The following is a 15,340-nucleotide window of genomic DNA, read 5'->3' as shown; positions in this document are numbered from 1 at the left end:
CTATAAACATGAATGTCTGTGACTGAGTGACTGAGTGAGTGATGAAGTTACACTGCACATGTCTGTGACTGAGTGATGAAGTTACACCATTGGTCAGCCGGTTCGGTCCAGGCATATAGCCTACTAGGTTTTGACCTGGTCTTGTTTGTTGTTGTTTTTCCAAGGCAGTTTAGATGCAAAGATCTATGATTTAAACAGCACAAATTATTTGATCTTGAGTTTTGGACCATACTGTTAAAAAAAGGTTAAGTAGACAATCACTTCCAGTATTTTTCTACGTATATCAGAAAAACAACATTCATTTTGTTATCATGTTCTGATAAATGTGACACATATGCTGGTTGCTGACTTTGTATTGTATTGATTTTTGTAACTTATGCCTGGTTAACATCATGTAGGCTATGACAGAAGCTAGGCTAAATCAGAGATGGTCCTCCAAATGAAATAGTCTACAAATGTCCTTCAGAATAATAATAATAGTAATAATAATAACAGTAGTATTTTATATCTTCAAAAAGTTGCAATTAGTTGCATATAAATAAAATGGCACATTTCTAGTGTACAGTTGACATTACTCTGATCCTACCAGTTGAATGTCTCCATTTACATTGGCCTCCAAATGTTGGGCTAGTAATGAGCAACTTCCCTGTCCAAACGTCGGTACTGTTTGCTCGTGGGAGGTCTGCAACAATGTATTTTTAGAAGTGTGATCCCTTTTAATGTGCCTGCTTATGCCCACTTGCATGTGATGATTGCAGTCATATTTGAAACCATTCACACAAATAAAAATATCCTTAGGATTTTCTTGGTGTTTTCATTTTTAATTGAAGAGGTCAGGTGTTGTTTTTTGTTGTCAATTCTATTTTTGCTGTGGAGACATTAATTTTGTTACCGTTTGGTTTTTTCAATTTTATGTAGACAATAATCTAGTTAACCTTTCCGACCTCTGATGCAATTGACAATTCACAAAATTCTGAATGTGTCTTTTCTATTCTACAACCCATTGCAAGTATGAAATAAAGCTCTGCTTTGGAATTGCTGAATTATTATTGCATTAATTCTAAGTTAGTATTCAAAGGTGCAGAATATAAGTTTGTTTTAGAACACTTTTGTTCTTATTTGGTTAACCCCTTAGTGTACAAGCCAAATCTGGCCAATCCTTGCCCATTTAGGGGGTACCCTATTTAAAGCTTTATAACTCCAGATGTGAACAGCGCAGAAACTTGAAAAATGGCTTAAATGAAGCAAGCCATTTGTACCATTTACTAGCTTAGATTACTTTATATTCATAATTTTGGAAGAAATGAAGTGCCACAAATGCAATTGTCTATGCAAAAAATCTAAAATGAATTTGCTCTTTTTTAGTTCGCAGTGAAACACTGAGAGATTGCATATATACAGCAAGTTAAACTATACATGTCCTGGATCAAAAACTTCTTGACCACAAGTTCATAAAATCTAAGGGTGGATATGTAGAACTACTAAAGATCTATGAAGCAAAAACTAAGCAGTGTACCCAGCGTCTCCAAATCTACCCAAAACGTCTAAATTACGCATTTCTATAAATCACAACATATTTCACGTCAGTACAGTGGCCTAAAATAGGTATGGGTCCAGAAACTTATCCAAAATCTCTCCAAAAAGGAATATAATGCTTTTTTTCCATTGTAAAGCATATAAATGAGCCCCTTATGAAGGTTTAAGATGAAACATTGATATCAGATTTAAAAACAATGCAAAAATATTGTCACACAATGCTGTACAGTACCTAAATGTGTAATAATTAGGCTAACTCTTGTATGTATTTCTATGCTCTGTAGTCTCGTATGTTTTCTTGTATGGGGATGGGACGACATGAAAACAATTTTCAACCGTCCACCACGTTTTGGCAATGTTCCAACTCTCACATCATCACTGTTGCATGGTTCACAAAAATTATTACAGTCCTAACTAACGCTTACATTACAGTGTGAGAAATCCACATTATATAATACCACAAACCTATTTAAAGACACTCAATTTCAAAAATAACATATATAATATAAGTATTTTGAGCAGTAATACTTACATAGCAATGAATGAAATCTTATGTTCAGTAGATGGAGACAGAGACAGTAAATAAAAGATACTGTTCTATTCGCTTCTGTTTTGCTCCAAAACGATGTCAGCTAGGTCTATCCGCAAACATATAGCTTAGCTATGCTCAGAAGTCCTCAATAATAATAGTATTTTCCAAGAATTTACGAAAAATTGTTGACGTTTTGTTAGCAGCGTCTACCACAGAGAATGTGTAATTGAATGCGATGATAAGAACATTTTCGGTTACGCTGACCTATAAAACGCCATTCCAAAAGCAAAATTAGACATGTTATACATCGTTAGAAAGCTTATACTCTCACCTACTGAATAAATGAATTGTCAATCAAGCCAGACTGTACTAAAAAGGGCGACAACACCCTAAACAACACGTGTGGTATTATGCAAAGCTAATTTGGAAGGTACCCAGGCATCACATATGCGCGTATATTTCACAAACGGATTGTCCAAGACAATGTATGACCACTCAGTCTCAAAAGGGACATCTCTATGCGTAAAACCAACAGTAAGGTTGTATATTTATTCAATATTTAGTCCCAGATGTTGACTGTAGAATGACATGGTATCAATTTTTAAAACTTTTTCTCGTTCATTTCGTTATTCAGTGAGCAGCATTTTCACTGCTGTATTGGCATGTCTTAGGGCTATTGTCGGGTTTATATTATTGCTATGATTGAATACGATTTTTGAGTGGTGAAAGTATATTTTTATGAACGCCAAGATAGAGAATATTGCCCATTATGTCATGGGTGGGGGGTGTACATGCAGATGAGACTGCAGGGAGGGAGTGTGTGTTAATTGAACAACCAGAGCGACAATGGTGGCACTGCGAAACTGCGTATTCGGCATAGTTGTTGTGTATCGTCTACTAATGAAACTAAAACAACACGTTTTTGTTTTTAACTCATACTTTGGTTGCAGTAGCACTGAATGTCTGAATGGCCGGCGTGCCGACCACTAGGGGCTTTGCGCTAAGAGGTTACATTTCCTTCATACCCCGACAGGTATCAATAAATTAAAAGCTCTAAGAAAAAAAGTCCTGTCTCTGACTGCTTCAGGATCTGAATTCAGCCACTCCAAATTTAATTGTGCCTGAATCTTAACCACCAATCACGACAGCTGTGTGCAAGCAGACTTCCCTTGCTGCCAATCAATCCTGTTGTGTGTATACAGTGCTGTCAGAGCAGGCAGGGTGTGGCTACATAAATGAGAGCAGAGCAGACAGTGCTATAGACGATTTCATCGGACGCACGCGCGTTGCCAAGGTTATGCGCTTGGCCCTAAATTAACTTCCGCTCTGTGTTTGTTTATTATTGGGTTTGTGTTTAATATGACACCGATTACAAAGTTAAACTGATGAGCAGACTGATGTTGGGCTCAGACTGTTGTGCTGTGGAGTGCAACCTGATCTCAGGAACAAACTACATTTTGAAAATTTGTAAAAATACATAATTTACCTTTGTAACCCCACTAGGGAATTGTGAAACTAATCGCTTGAATCCCTGCGATTATTATAGCTGATGCTTGCCCGTTGTTACTTCGTATTTTCTTCATATTATCTTGTTATCAGAAATAGTCTAGAGGGACTCTGTTGTTATTGTTGTTGTTATAGTTAGGGCCAGAACAACGCACATGCGCAGTAAAGTTTGTTTATGTTGTTACCTTTGAAAGCGTCTATAGATAGGTAGTAGTAAACAAAATGAATGAGAATGGCTGAGCAAAATCCGCCAGAATTACTTATAATGGTTCACACTGATTTTAAAAAAATCAAGAAAAGAAAGACTGAAAAGATTTTGAACAAAAAGAAATTGAATCGAGCACAAGACAAGAGTGAACATCGGTTTGGCTTTTCAGCGATAATGAGAGCTGAGAGATTTGAAGTTCTTCGAAATTCTGCAAACAGAAATAAATCATCACGTAGGTAACTACTAGCTCGGTAACTTAGCTTACTTGCAGCTACTTTGTCGACAAATATTATTTTTGTTACAGAACATTTAACCCATAATATTTAATTCAAAATAAAATTTGGCTGTGCAGTATCGCTGTTGTAACTGCTACCCTAGCCAGCAATACTGCATCAAGCTCAGTCATTTTTCCAATAATATCATGCTTGATATAGCCCATAGCTGCAAATAAAAACTATAGCTATGTTAATTGTTTTCATTTATTATAATGATGTTATGTGTTTTCTTTCCAACTGTGAATTAGACATGATGTCCTCTCCCTTCTTTTCAGCCCTCTTGTCTTCTCTCTCCAGCATTCGTATGTCAGGCAGCACGTGTGAATGTGTTTGTGCTGAGAGGAGGGGTGGAATTAATGTATTAATTAATTTTTTTCAAAATCTAGCTATCTCTTGCTCGTTCCTCCAAACTTCCATACTGCACCTTTAAGTGCAACCTATAGTAATGAACACGAGTGATCAGGCATCAGTCTATCGCTCAGAATCTGAATCTGTGTTTTTATGTCAGTCTGTGGAAGCTGTCAACTGGTGGGAGCTTGCACTTGGTATGGGTTTATTTGCTGTATTGGCTGTATCATGGACAGAATCACCAAAAGAGTCATTTTTTGCCCCCTCCCTCTCCTCCCTCGCCCATGTTTTGGTCAGTGGCAATTCTGATAAAAATAGCAGCCCGCACCAGGGCTGAAAAGAAAGCAGATTGGGTTGCTATGGCGACGAAGCCGAATCGGATTACCTCGGGGCGGAGGGATGGTACTTGGGGAGGTCATGTGATGTACGCGGATGAGGAAGTCACCATTCCCGGGTTTCTCATTCTCTCTCTTCAGGAACAGTAACGTGGAGAGCAATGCTTTGGTTGCATTGCATACCTTTCTGCAGTGATTTCAGTTGTAGAATGTGCCTGTTAAACTGAGCTGAGGGAGGGGCAGGGGGAAGATCCAGGGAGGGTCATGTTGAGTTTACCTGGTGTGTGCAGCACCCATATGATCAGATAAGGACTTCTCCTTACCTTACACATGTGAGTGATTCATTCATGATGAATGAGCTTTGGGTGGTGTTCTTGTGTAAGGCTGCAGTCAGTAAAGCTGACCTCTGCTGCACACACAAAGTGGCGTTTTTTTGGGTGCAGGACACCACGCATTAAAAGACTCATTAGAATTGCAAAGAGATGTTGATTTTTTTTTTAAACAAAAAGGGGGAAATTAAAAAAAAAATGTCTTCTTGTCACTTGACTGTGCTCCTATATGAGTGTTTTTTTTCTGGAGCTGCTGATATTCCAGATTTGATTGTAATGGTTGTATAAGCACTGTAGAATATTATTCAGTTGCTTCAGTTGCAGAATTCACCAAGTAGAATATTCACAGTCACATTTTGATTTGACTGCTGACTGGCATGGAAGCTTTTGGTGTCTCAGCTGTAGTGTATGTTATTCTGGAAATAAAATCTATATTGGCTAGTACAGGTCAGAGGTGAAGAACAAATATCTTGTATTTGCATGGAAAGTGTAAATAGTGTTTATTTTTATTAGAATAACACCTATCAACAGCCACACTGTTTCTTACAAGGAGAATGGCTGCTTAATTCGATGGGTAGGGTGATTCTATGTGTCCCAAATTTTTTCTTATTGGTAATTTAATCTAAATATCCTAACTACCATTTTTCCCCTGAGGCATACACACACCTGTTTCTGCTGATTTCATGTGTGAATTGAGTCTTACGAAGGACTAGAATTTCAGACTTGATACAGCCTGTCCTTTAAATCGAAGATCACAGACGTATGTCACCATTTATGTTCTTCTCTCTACGTATTAAACCCAGTTAAATGCCCTGAACAGTCACGCTTCTTGGCAGTTCCTTCTTGACACCTTAGCCGCCTCACAATCCAGTCCTAGCTTTCCGGTCTAGTGGAGGTTGCAAATGGATGCTTGTAGGCTTGTTGGCTGGTTCAGTAAGGTTATAAATGAATCATATCGAGTGATGTTAGTTTTCAATGGTCTGTGACGGGGGTGGTAAGTGTGCAGTTTTGGCCAAATGCTTCCAATCTGGAAAGCCTGTACTACTTAGCTTTGAAGTGGAGCTTTTAAAGACCAGACCCACAGACCCAACAAATTTAGCAACAGCAAAGCCTACATAATTGCACGGACACAGTAATTCAATCAAGGATTTTTTGATTGGGTTTCAGATCTGGGTTCCTTTTTTCCCCCTAATTTTCACCTCAATTTGAAGCCAGCAATTGCCTCTCTCAGGCTGGTGCTGCTAGGTTTTGCTCCCCGCGTCCTGTGCATTGAGCACTGCAGTCGAGCGCTTCCAACACGCTTCCCTTGCAAGCCAGCAGCTGCTTTCCACTCCACGGTCCTACTGGAAAAAGTTAGGACCAGTGACGGGAGAAATGTATCTCCCTCTGGCATCAGCTGGCTGTCTGGTTCGCTGTTTAGGTGTGCCAACACAAGAGTAACCTGAGAAACTATGACTTTAAAACCCACCCTACCCTATTACATGGACTCATTCAGAACATTTCAGTGTCTTCCCCCCCATTTCAGGTTCTGGTTCCTTTATTAATGCATATTGTTTTCCTTTCCTCATGCTCTGGTCAAGTCAAGAGTCAAACTCACAGAAGCAATTATGAGCAATTCAGTTGAATAACATGTTATTCTTGCTCAAGACTGCTGAGATAGGCATGGGTCTGATTTTCTTCCCCCTGTAAAACCTTCTGCAGGAGTCCCATTTGAATGCAGATAATGGTGAGGCACTTACGCTGCCCTGATATTTGAGTGTCAGTGTGAAATGGTTGTAATTTGCTGCTGGCGCTGCTAATGGCAACAGTATTCATAACTAAGGCTTTAGCTTGAACCAGTCGGCAATTTGTATGGACTGGAAAAATAAATGGGTAATAAAAACTGTAGTGAATTGGAGAAAGGCAGCTGAAAATATCAAACATCTATTGTGAAACAATTTCTCCTTAACTGAATATTTCAAATCTTAAAGAAGTGCTTTCAGCTTGCAGCCATAACTCATTTTGTCTGCGTCACCATGCCAGTCCTACTGAATCACTCCTCAATGTCCTTTGTCGCCGTTGTCATCTTTTGACAGCGTCGTCTTGGCTAGACTTTAGGCACATCTCTGTGAGTTTGGGGGTGGTGTTGAGTATGTCGATTTGGCGGAAGGTTCCTCCGCCATGTTGTTGGTTAGATGAAATGCAACACAAAAAGCTCTTACACAGCTCTCTTTTTGTGCTTCCCTGAACAATTTACAAGAAAATTGCAATTAAGAATCTGCTAAATAGTCCAGACTAAGAGTTGTAAGCACACAAGTTCTGTGTGAAGACCTGATTTAAATGACCCAATTGAACTGAACCTCTGAGCATCTGTATTTTAATTTAAGTGAGGTGCAGAATAGCTAAAAGCTCTTATCCTCTCTGGGATTAATTGACTTGTGAGGACCAACATGAACTTACCAGTTTCTGAGTGTAGGGTTCAGCTAGGACCATGGAGTTCAGTCACATCCTGCAGGTATGAAGCTTCAAGGCCATTGGATGCTTTATAGGCAGCTATCAGCACTTAAAGCCTATAACCCTGGATTTAATGTGGAGCAATGTAAAGGCCTAAGGCCAGGGGTGATATGTTTTGAGTAACGTTTGGGTACGCACGATGGCTGCTGCATTCTGTACTATGTGTCGTAATATAGTTTGGTAAATCTACAAACAGAACTTTACAATAATCCAGCCTGGACATAATGAAGGCATGCATGTAGGCTACTAGCATTTGGATCCCTGACTCAAAATTTTGCAGGATCTCTCCTCAGCTGAACCTACGGCAGATAGTTTGTTTTTTTTGTTGCATGTTCGGCATTGTGATTCAATCTTCAAAAAACTCTTTGTTCCATCAGCAGTTTTTTTTTCTGGTCGGAGGGCTACGTTCAGAGGGAATTTGAGTGGGCGACTCTTAATGAAAAGGTGCAAGAAAGATTTCTTTGCCTTTCTGTGAACTGGAGATAGACCACTCTGCTAAAGAGTGGCAAAACAAAAAACTGAAGCAGAATTACAAAAAAATGAAAGACCACAATAACCAGAGCGGCTCAAATAGACGGACCAGTGAATAGTTAGAATCAGTGAATGTAGTTTTTGGCCACAGAGGTTGGTTCTTTGCATCATTTTAAAAAATCCTTTATTTAACCAGGGAAGGTCCATTGGGAACGTGTTTCTCTTTTTCAAAAACTGCCCAAAGAAAGTGGGGAAGAGAACGAACCGGGGTTAAAGCCCCATCTTTGGGTTAAGGGATTTGCTCAAGGACCCAATGACAATCATCTGAGCCACATCACATATCTTATAAAACTGGCTGACATGCTGGTCACCAGTCGGCACCCTGAGCCGACCAGAGGAGGATGGGTTTCCCCCTTGAGCCTGGTTCCTTCCAAGGTTTCTTCCCATCTGCCACAGGGAGTTTTCCTTGCCACTGTTGCCTTAGGCCTGCTCCTGTGGGGGTTTAGGCCAGGGTTGTCTGTAAAGCGTATTGTGACAACTGCTGTAAAATACGCTATACAAATAAAATTTGATTGATTGAGTGAATGAGTTCTTTCATTTTGTGACCCAACTTCATCTCTTCAGATATAAGCCAGCATCTCTATATACCCACCAGGGGCTCGAACCAGTAACTCACAGCAACTACAGTTGCCAAACACCCTACCATTCGGCTACCCTGCCGCCCCAGAGCTTCACAGTTGTGGAACTGCAGTGGGACACCAAATGTGAACGTGCCCCAGGAACTGTTTTACTTTCTGATGTGGGAATTTCCTGCCTGCTTCTAGTTCCTACAACCCAGTGGAAAGGGGCCGTTTCTGACCAAGTAAATCCCTTCATAGCCACAGTCAGGGGTTAAATTGGGGGTGGACGTGGGTGGACGGCGTCCACCCAACTTTGGTAAATAAATAAATAATTTTTTCCGGGAGTTTTACAAATAACTATGACAATCCAGTCCATTTTTCGTATGCTCCAGTCCATGTGTTCCCTCTAGCCAGTTACTCGCTCAACCAATCAAAAATCTGAAGAAAAAAAAAACTCAGGAGGAACAGTCGTTTATATAGACATGGCACAGAAAGAAAAATATTGTTGTCTTGATTGTTTGGAAGCGGACGCGGTATGTAATTTCATTAACGTGTAATTTCATCTATGCAACATTTTAAAGAGAGATGAATAAGCAACCCCCACGAACGCCGGCTATTATTAACGGCAGCGTTGATTGCTTGAGAAAAATCAGAAGGTTGCTGGTCAGCAGCTAAGCTAGGATTGAATATTTCCCACATAGGCCTACATAACGTTTCAGCAGCGACTGGTGAGCTGAAAATTGGTGGGGCGCAAAACTTTCCTTTTAACTAGGCTAATCACTGATCTCAACCTGTTTTCATTAGGCTAGTAATTTTCCTTTATTATCAAGTGTGCCAACGACCGGACTAATCAAATGGCAAGTAGCCTAAACACAGCGTCTTCATACTGTGTTAGGGGGATTAAATCATAAATTCAATTTATCCGTTAAAAATCCGTTTTAATCACCAAGTCGTCTACACTTAACAGACTGGTGTATCTTGTTTGTTATCTACCATGTTAGCATTCAGAATAACCAGCAAAAACAAAACCTGCAACTTCAATTTTGTTTACAGTCTACGCATTGCAGATATTTGCCATGAATACTAGTGCGGAGAAAGAAGTGCATGTATCCGCAAATATTAAAAATTTAATGTGCGCATAAAAAATGCACAATTTCGTACTGCAAATGAAAATAAATGTAGGCTTTAAGTCCTAGGCTACTCGCTAAAACTGCCTATTTGGGGAGAGCTGGCTATATGATAGTATTGAGTAGCCTATTTTGTGAATTAATTGAATTGATACTCAAGGAAAATCGGGAAGATTCCGCCACTGTTCAGTGATTAAAACGGATTTTTCTAAATCGCATTTATCATTTAATCTCTCTAACACAATGCGAAGAAGCCGTGTGTCCATTTCCAATTGATTAGTCCGATCGTTTGCATGCTTGTTAATCACTGAAAATTAATTAAAACAGTTTTGAGATCAATGATTAGTTTAAAGGAAAGTTTTGCACCCCACCAATTTTCAGATCACCAGTCGCCGCTTTTTATTTTGTTTCAATTCGACAGTTTAAGAAAGATGGATAAAGGAGGAAAAAAGGGAGGATGACCGATTATTTTCGTTGGTAAAAGAAATATTTTCAGCATTAATGACACTCAATAAGCTTGAAATATTTTATGTAAAAGCTTGCATCAAGTATAGCCTACATTCTTTTGAAAACATTGTTTTCCTTAATTACAATTAGCCTATGTGCACAATACATTAAAGATACAACTATTTTGACTGAGACATTCATTGGTTTGTACCTTTTTTCACCCACCTCCCACCGGATCTCAGGGTCCACCCACCTCCCAAATCCCAATTTAACCCCTGACCACAGTCTATCATTTTTTGAATGGATATTTTCAGCAAGGTACCATTTCTCAGCACGCCTCATCTCAGCTGGTTCTACTAACGTGACAGTGACTTCACTTTACTCCTATGGTCTACATAATCCCCACATCTCAATTCAATAGAGCGCCTTCGGGCTGAAGTGGAACAGGAATGTTTGCAGCTGGAATGTATGGCCAAAACATGTGCAGGAACTGCGTGACCATGATGGACCATGATCCCTAAGGAATGTTTCTAGCACCTTGTTGAATGCATGCCATGAAGAATTCAGGCTATTCTGGAGGTAACGGGGGTCCTACCCAGTGCTAGAGAGGTGTAGCTAATAAAGTGGCCATTGAGCTCTTGTAAAGTGTTTGAAAACCAGATTGTAAAACCAGTCCTTTTTAATAATTTTATTAAGAGCTCAGCTGGGATGTCAGCAGGCTTTGTCTGTGTGGTTACATCTTTCTTTCTAACAGTTCATATTTGTATATGATCAGAAAGTCGTTGAATCTTGTTTTAAAAGTATTAGGCTATATGTCTACCACAGACCAGCAATTGGTACAAATGCTCAAAGTGGTGGGAGTGAGTTGCTGTCAAGGTTTTATTTCAAACAAACGTAGCATAAAAATATGGATTTCCTTTTTATATTGCTTACCTTATAGGGAAGTGATTATTCCCCGGCACCACGGCTCATGCTGTTGATAGGATGCATTGTTGTTGCATTGCAGATTTTGTTTACTGACTGACTGTCATGTCCTCAAAATGTAAAACCAAATCTGATGTGGCCAATTGTATTCCAGTCAATAATCACATTTTCATGGACTTCTTTTTTTTCTGTCATTTTTTTGTTATCTGCCAGGTTATAAAAGGAAACAATGGTACCTTCTTGTGTACAATAAAGCCCATCTAATGCATTTTTTGACGTGCTGTCCATGACATATATTCACCAACAGTGCTAGAGCTAGAAGCAATTAAAATAATAGGTGGACAGAATCTGCCTGTGCATCAGCAGAACGCTACCCTCATTTCAGTATTCTCTCACAGAAGCCTTTCCTGGGCTCATGTGTTCGAAGTGACATTGTATGAACTCACATTCATAGCAGGCTTTTTTGATATACCAACCTTTCCTTCATGATTTAGTTAGGGTCCAAGGATGGTACATGGCAAGTTGTATGTCATTCAGAAAAAAATTTCTCAGGGTAGTTCTACTGATGAACATTCAGTTGTAAGAGTGCTAATAAAGGGGACCAGGGACAAGTTAAAAATATATATATTGTTGAAGCAGTACTTGTAGCCTGTTTTATTTTTTGGTATCAGTTCTGCAAATATATTGTATGTAATGGCAATGTTTTTTTTGTTTTTTTTTAAGCATTTCCTTCACCTTCAGGGTTTGGCCCCCTGAAAAATCAGGTCCCAGCCAATGTTTAGGCTAGATACTGTTGTTTATTTTTAGTTTTTATGACAGATGGAAATGAGCTGCCCAGCTAATCGGAATCTTTACATTGCACGCGTGTGGACTTGTTGATTATCCTCTGCTCTTCCTGTCAGTCAAACACCAGCTGCGCCGTTCTTGTTTTGACAAGCTCTCATGACCTGTCTGCACTGAGGGCAGCAGACGATGGAGTGCTGTCTGGGGACGCGAGTCTCCTTCCTGTCCTTCACCTGGCCAGCCACAGGAGCACGTCCCTTACTTTGTAGAGAAATGGAGCGTAACACCGGCGGACATTTTTACCCAGCAGCTGCAAAGCAGATCTGCAGGTACCAGGGGAACTGATGAGCCGGGGAAGCATTTAGAAAAGGTGTTCATTCATCTTCTTCCTGCTCTTTTGTAAGCAGCGTTTGCCTTTCCATATCCTCCTTTTGAACTGTTAGTGTTACAGCGGCACTGTTTTTGTTTGAACTGTATGGATATGCTTCATTTACTCTGTTGATTAAAGTCTTATGTACATTTGCTTTAATAAATTTCCTGCCAAATACAGTCTTTATTGCTCTGCCCAAAAGAAAATGAAAGTTGATGTGGTAGCTTTTTAGTCTGTGGCCATTTGTATGGTAACTCCTGTAGGGTGGCGTTAATAAAGACTGTACTGTCTGATGTTTGTTGACCCCTCAGTGCAGTTCTTTATAAGAGAACCGCCTGCCCAGCATCCACAGAGCACCACACAGTTGTTCTGCCATTACAGGTTTGTCATAAATTCCTGATCCATTCATGTGGGCAGTCTTGCCTGGTTTATGAGTGCTAATCATGGCAGCCAAGAGGGAAGGGTGGCTTTAGCAAACCCCATGATGTTTGCTAAAAGAGTCTTCTCATAAAGTCACTCAGTTTACTGAGGCAAATGGTACAGCAGAGTGTACGTTGAACGGGTGGTCAATTGAAATGTAGTATCCTTAATGGCTGCCTTTATGTTGGTCTGTGATTCTCAGCATTTATTGGGTGGTGATTCATGAGCGAGGAGCGAGTGAGTTTTCTGTAAAGCAGGCACCCGTCTCCCTCGCGTGATCGCTTGCGCTTTCTTGCCCAGTCGGCCCCGGCGCGTCGAATCCTTATTTATTTCGGCCGCGCGCAGAAACTGCTGCCTCAGCAGAATGGAAATGCGGCAGAGGCGTCGCTTGATTGAGCGCTCGTCTCGGCTACGGCAGGCCAGGGTCAAAGATTGATGCGGCAATCTAGAGCGAGGGGCGGTGGAGGGCTGATATATTCTGATGGATTCCGCACTGTCTCGCCGTCAGAAAATGGGACGCCTTTGGGTTTAGGAATGCACAGATTTCACTGTTGGGGACAGGCATCATTTAAGAGCCATTACCGAGTCATCTGTTAGACTAAGATGAATTTTTAACGAGATTTGTGCATTCACAGATTTGCAACCACATAGTTATGCGCATTCATTGAGCTGAGAGCTGTTTCCATGGCGGTGCTATTAGACCGAATAGGCCTTGCAGTCTACAGCTCTGGCGGATACAGGCTTTGTATCTCATACAAAGAGGCAATGACTCAGCTCACTCAATTTAATGACTGATAATGACTTGTTAAAGGTCTGAAATCCTCAGTATTGACCCAGGCCATGTTTATATTTACGTCATATGGTTTTCCATGGTTTACATTGACAATGACTTCCCTCAGAACCAGGGATTCAGCATGGCTAAAAATACAAGATTACATGAGCGATCTATTCATTCTGTTACCCTCCTGTGAAATATATTTAAATTGAAATATATTTACTGTTTACCTTGTAAATTATTTACATTGACCTAATTTGAAGATGGCCATTCTGCACTGTAGCCATTACAGATGGTGCTCTAATTTTAATGAGGTCATCAGATGTCAGAAGCGTGCAGGTGACTCATGGGGCCTCAGGATCCTCATCTTGCTTTGTGAGCAGCTGGGTAGATGGCAGGCAGTAGGGCCAGGCCTGGGCTGGCTTCTCTCGGTTGGACCTCATTCACCGCTGTCTTAAATCAGGAGCACCTTCTGAGTCTCAATGAAATTATGTGGGCGGAGCTTCTCCGGTGACATCACAGGTAAAGTTTCTTGTTCAAAATTTTAGTCATAATATCAATACGCCGCGAGATGATTTGGGTGGCTAATTGTACTAAATGCATAATTTCTGCCAGGACATCACTTTGTCCCCCGTTATCAGCCTTCATGTTTTGTGGCCCGTTATTAGCCTTCACTCGGTCACATGTACAGGCCAGCTCAAAGTTGCGTTTAGCTGCGGACGGCAGTCGAGAAGACTGAGCGAGAGAAGAAAATTATGCTTAATTAGGGGCCCTGGGTGCCGGTCTCTTCATATCGCACTGAAGTGCAAACCTGTGGCAGGCCAGCCCGCAGATCAAAGAGGGTATTTGAATATTTGGAAAGTGCATTATCACTACCCTGCACGGGCAGGTTATGTTATTTTTTCAGACCCTCTCCTGTGCTTCGTCTCATTCCATTGTGCTGTTTTCAGCTCAGTTCTAAGAAGGGAATATCAGAGCCTACGATATATACAAATTATCCTGTCACCTGAAAATGGTGGGTACAGTTGTGGGTGGTGTGGTTGTGTTTTGGTACACAGTCCAACGTGATCATCCTCTGTCGTTAGTCTTAATGAAGTTTCCTGGGATGTTTTTTATTGGAATTGAAGGGTCTCCAATTCTACCAGGAGTTTCCCATAGGCAACGAAAACCCTCACCAACAACCAACTCTGTAAAATTAGCTAAGAAGCTGAGTCGAGTAGTAGGTGCACAAAGTGGCTTTGTGTCTGTCCGCTGTGTCAGCACAGTTGTTTTGAGTGAATAAGAGCTCTATCTGCTGTGGGAAAGTCCTGGGAGCTGAGCCTTGATTCAGAGCTTATCACCCTCTGCTTTGGCTGTGTGGCCCGATGACATGAGGTCAGCTGGTCCTCTGGGGACACGCCCCCTGACCCCACCCCCACACAGTTCACGCACCCTCTCTGTTGCCACTCCTTTGACGACGCACAGAGCATTGCGGGATATGCGGTGTTGTATACAGGCTATTTCAGAAGCTGATTTTGGTCTGGTACAGTCTGTGCTAGTTGGTTTAGCGGCTCTCTGCAGGGCGGGCCAGCGGACGTCATGGTGAATTCCTGCGTGAGGGAGATTATGTTTGGGAGGCCCCGCCTCAGGGGCCCGTTAGCCCGGTGAAAGGGCTGCCGGCGCATGTGAGCGCCAAACAGCCCCGGCCCCGGCCCCAGTCCCGGGCCAGGCCACTGCACCGTGACACGTGTCTCACAGGAGCTGTGAGCGCTTTGACCCTCCCCTTTTTTTGGCGCTCAGAGGCTAAGCTGCTTTAAGGAGCCCGTAAGAGCCCCGACTACCTCCGGCACGATTCGACCAGT

The 15,340-nt window shown here is 41.3% G+C and overlaps 1 protein-coding gene across 43 annotated transcripts in view; it reads left to right on the top strand.

The window, feature by feature from the left end:
- Positions 1 to 15,340, top strand: part of madd (MAP-kinase activating death domain) — a 98,552-nt gene that overhangs the window by 15,321 nt on the left and 67,891 nt on the right. The window lies entirely within an intron of this gene.

The sequence above is a fragment of the Anguilla anguilla genome, chromosome 5, assembly GCF_013347855.1.
Source record: "Anguilla anguilla isolate fAngAng1 chromosome 5, fAngAng1.pri, whole genome shotgun sequence".
Classification (NCBI taxonomy): Eukaryota; Metazoa; Chordata; class Actinopteri; order Anguilliformes; family Anguillidae; genus Anguilla; species Anguilla anguilla.
Note: the sequence above shows the minus strand (reverse complement) of the source record. Positions and strands in the feature narration are given on the sequence as shown.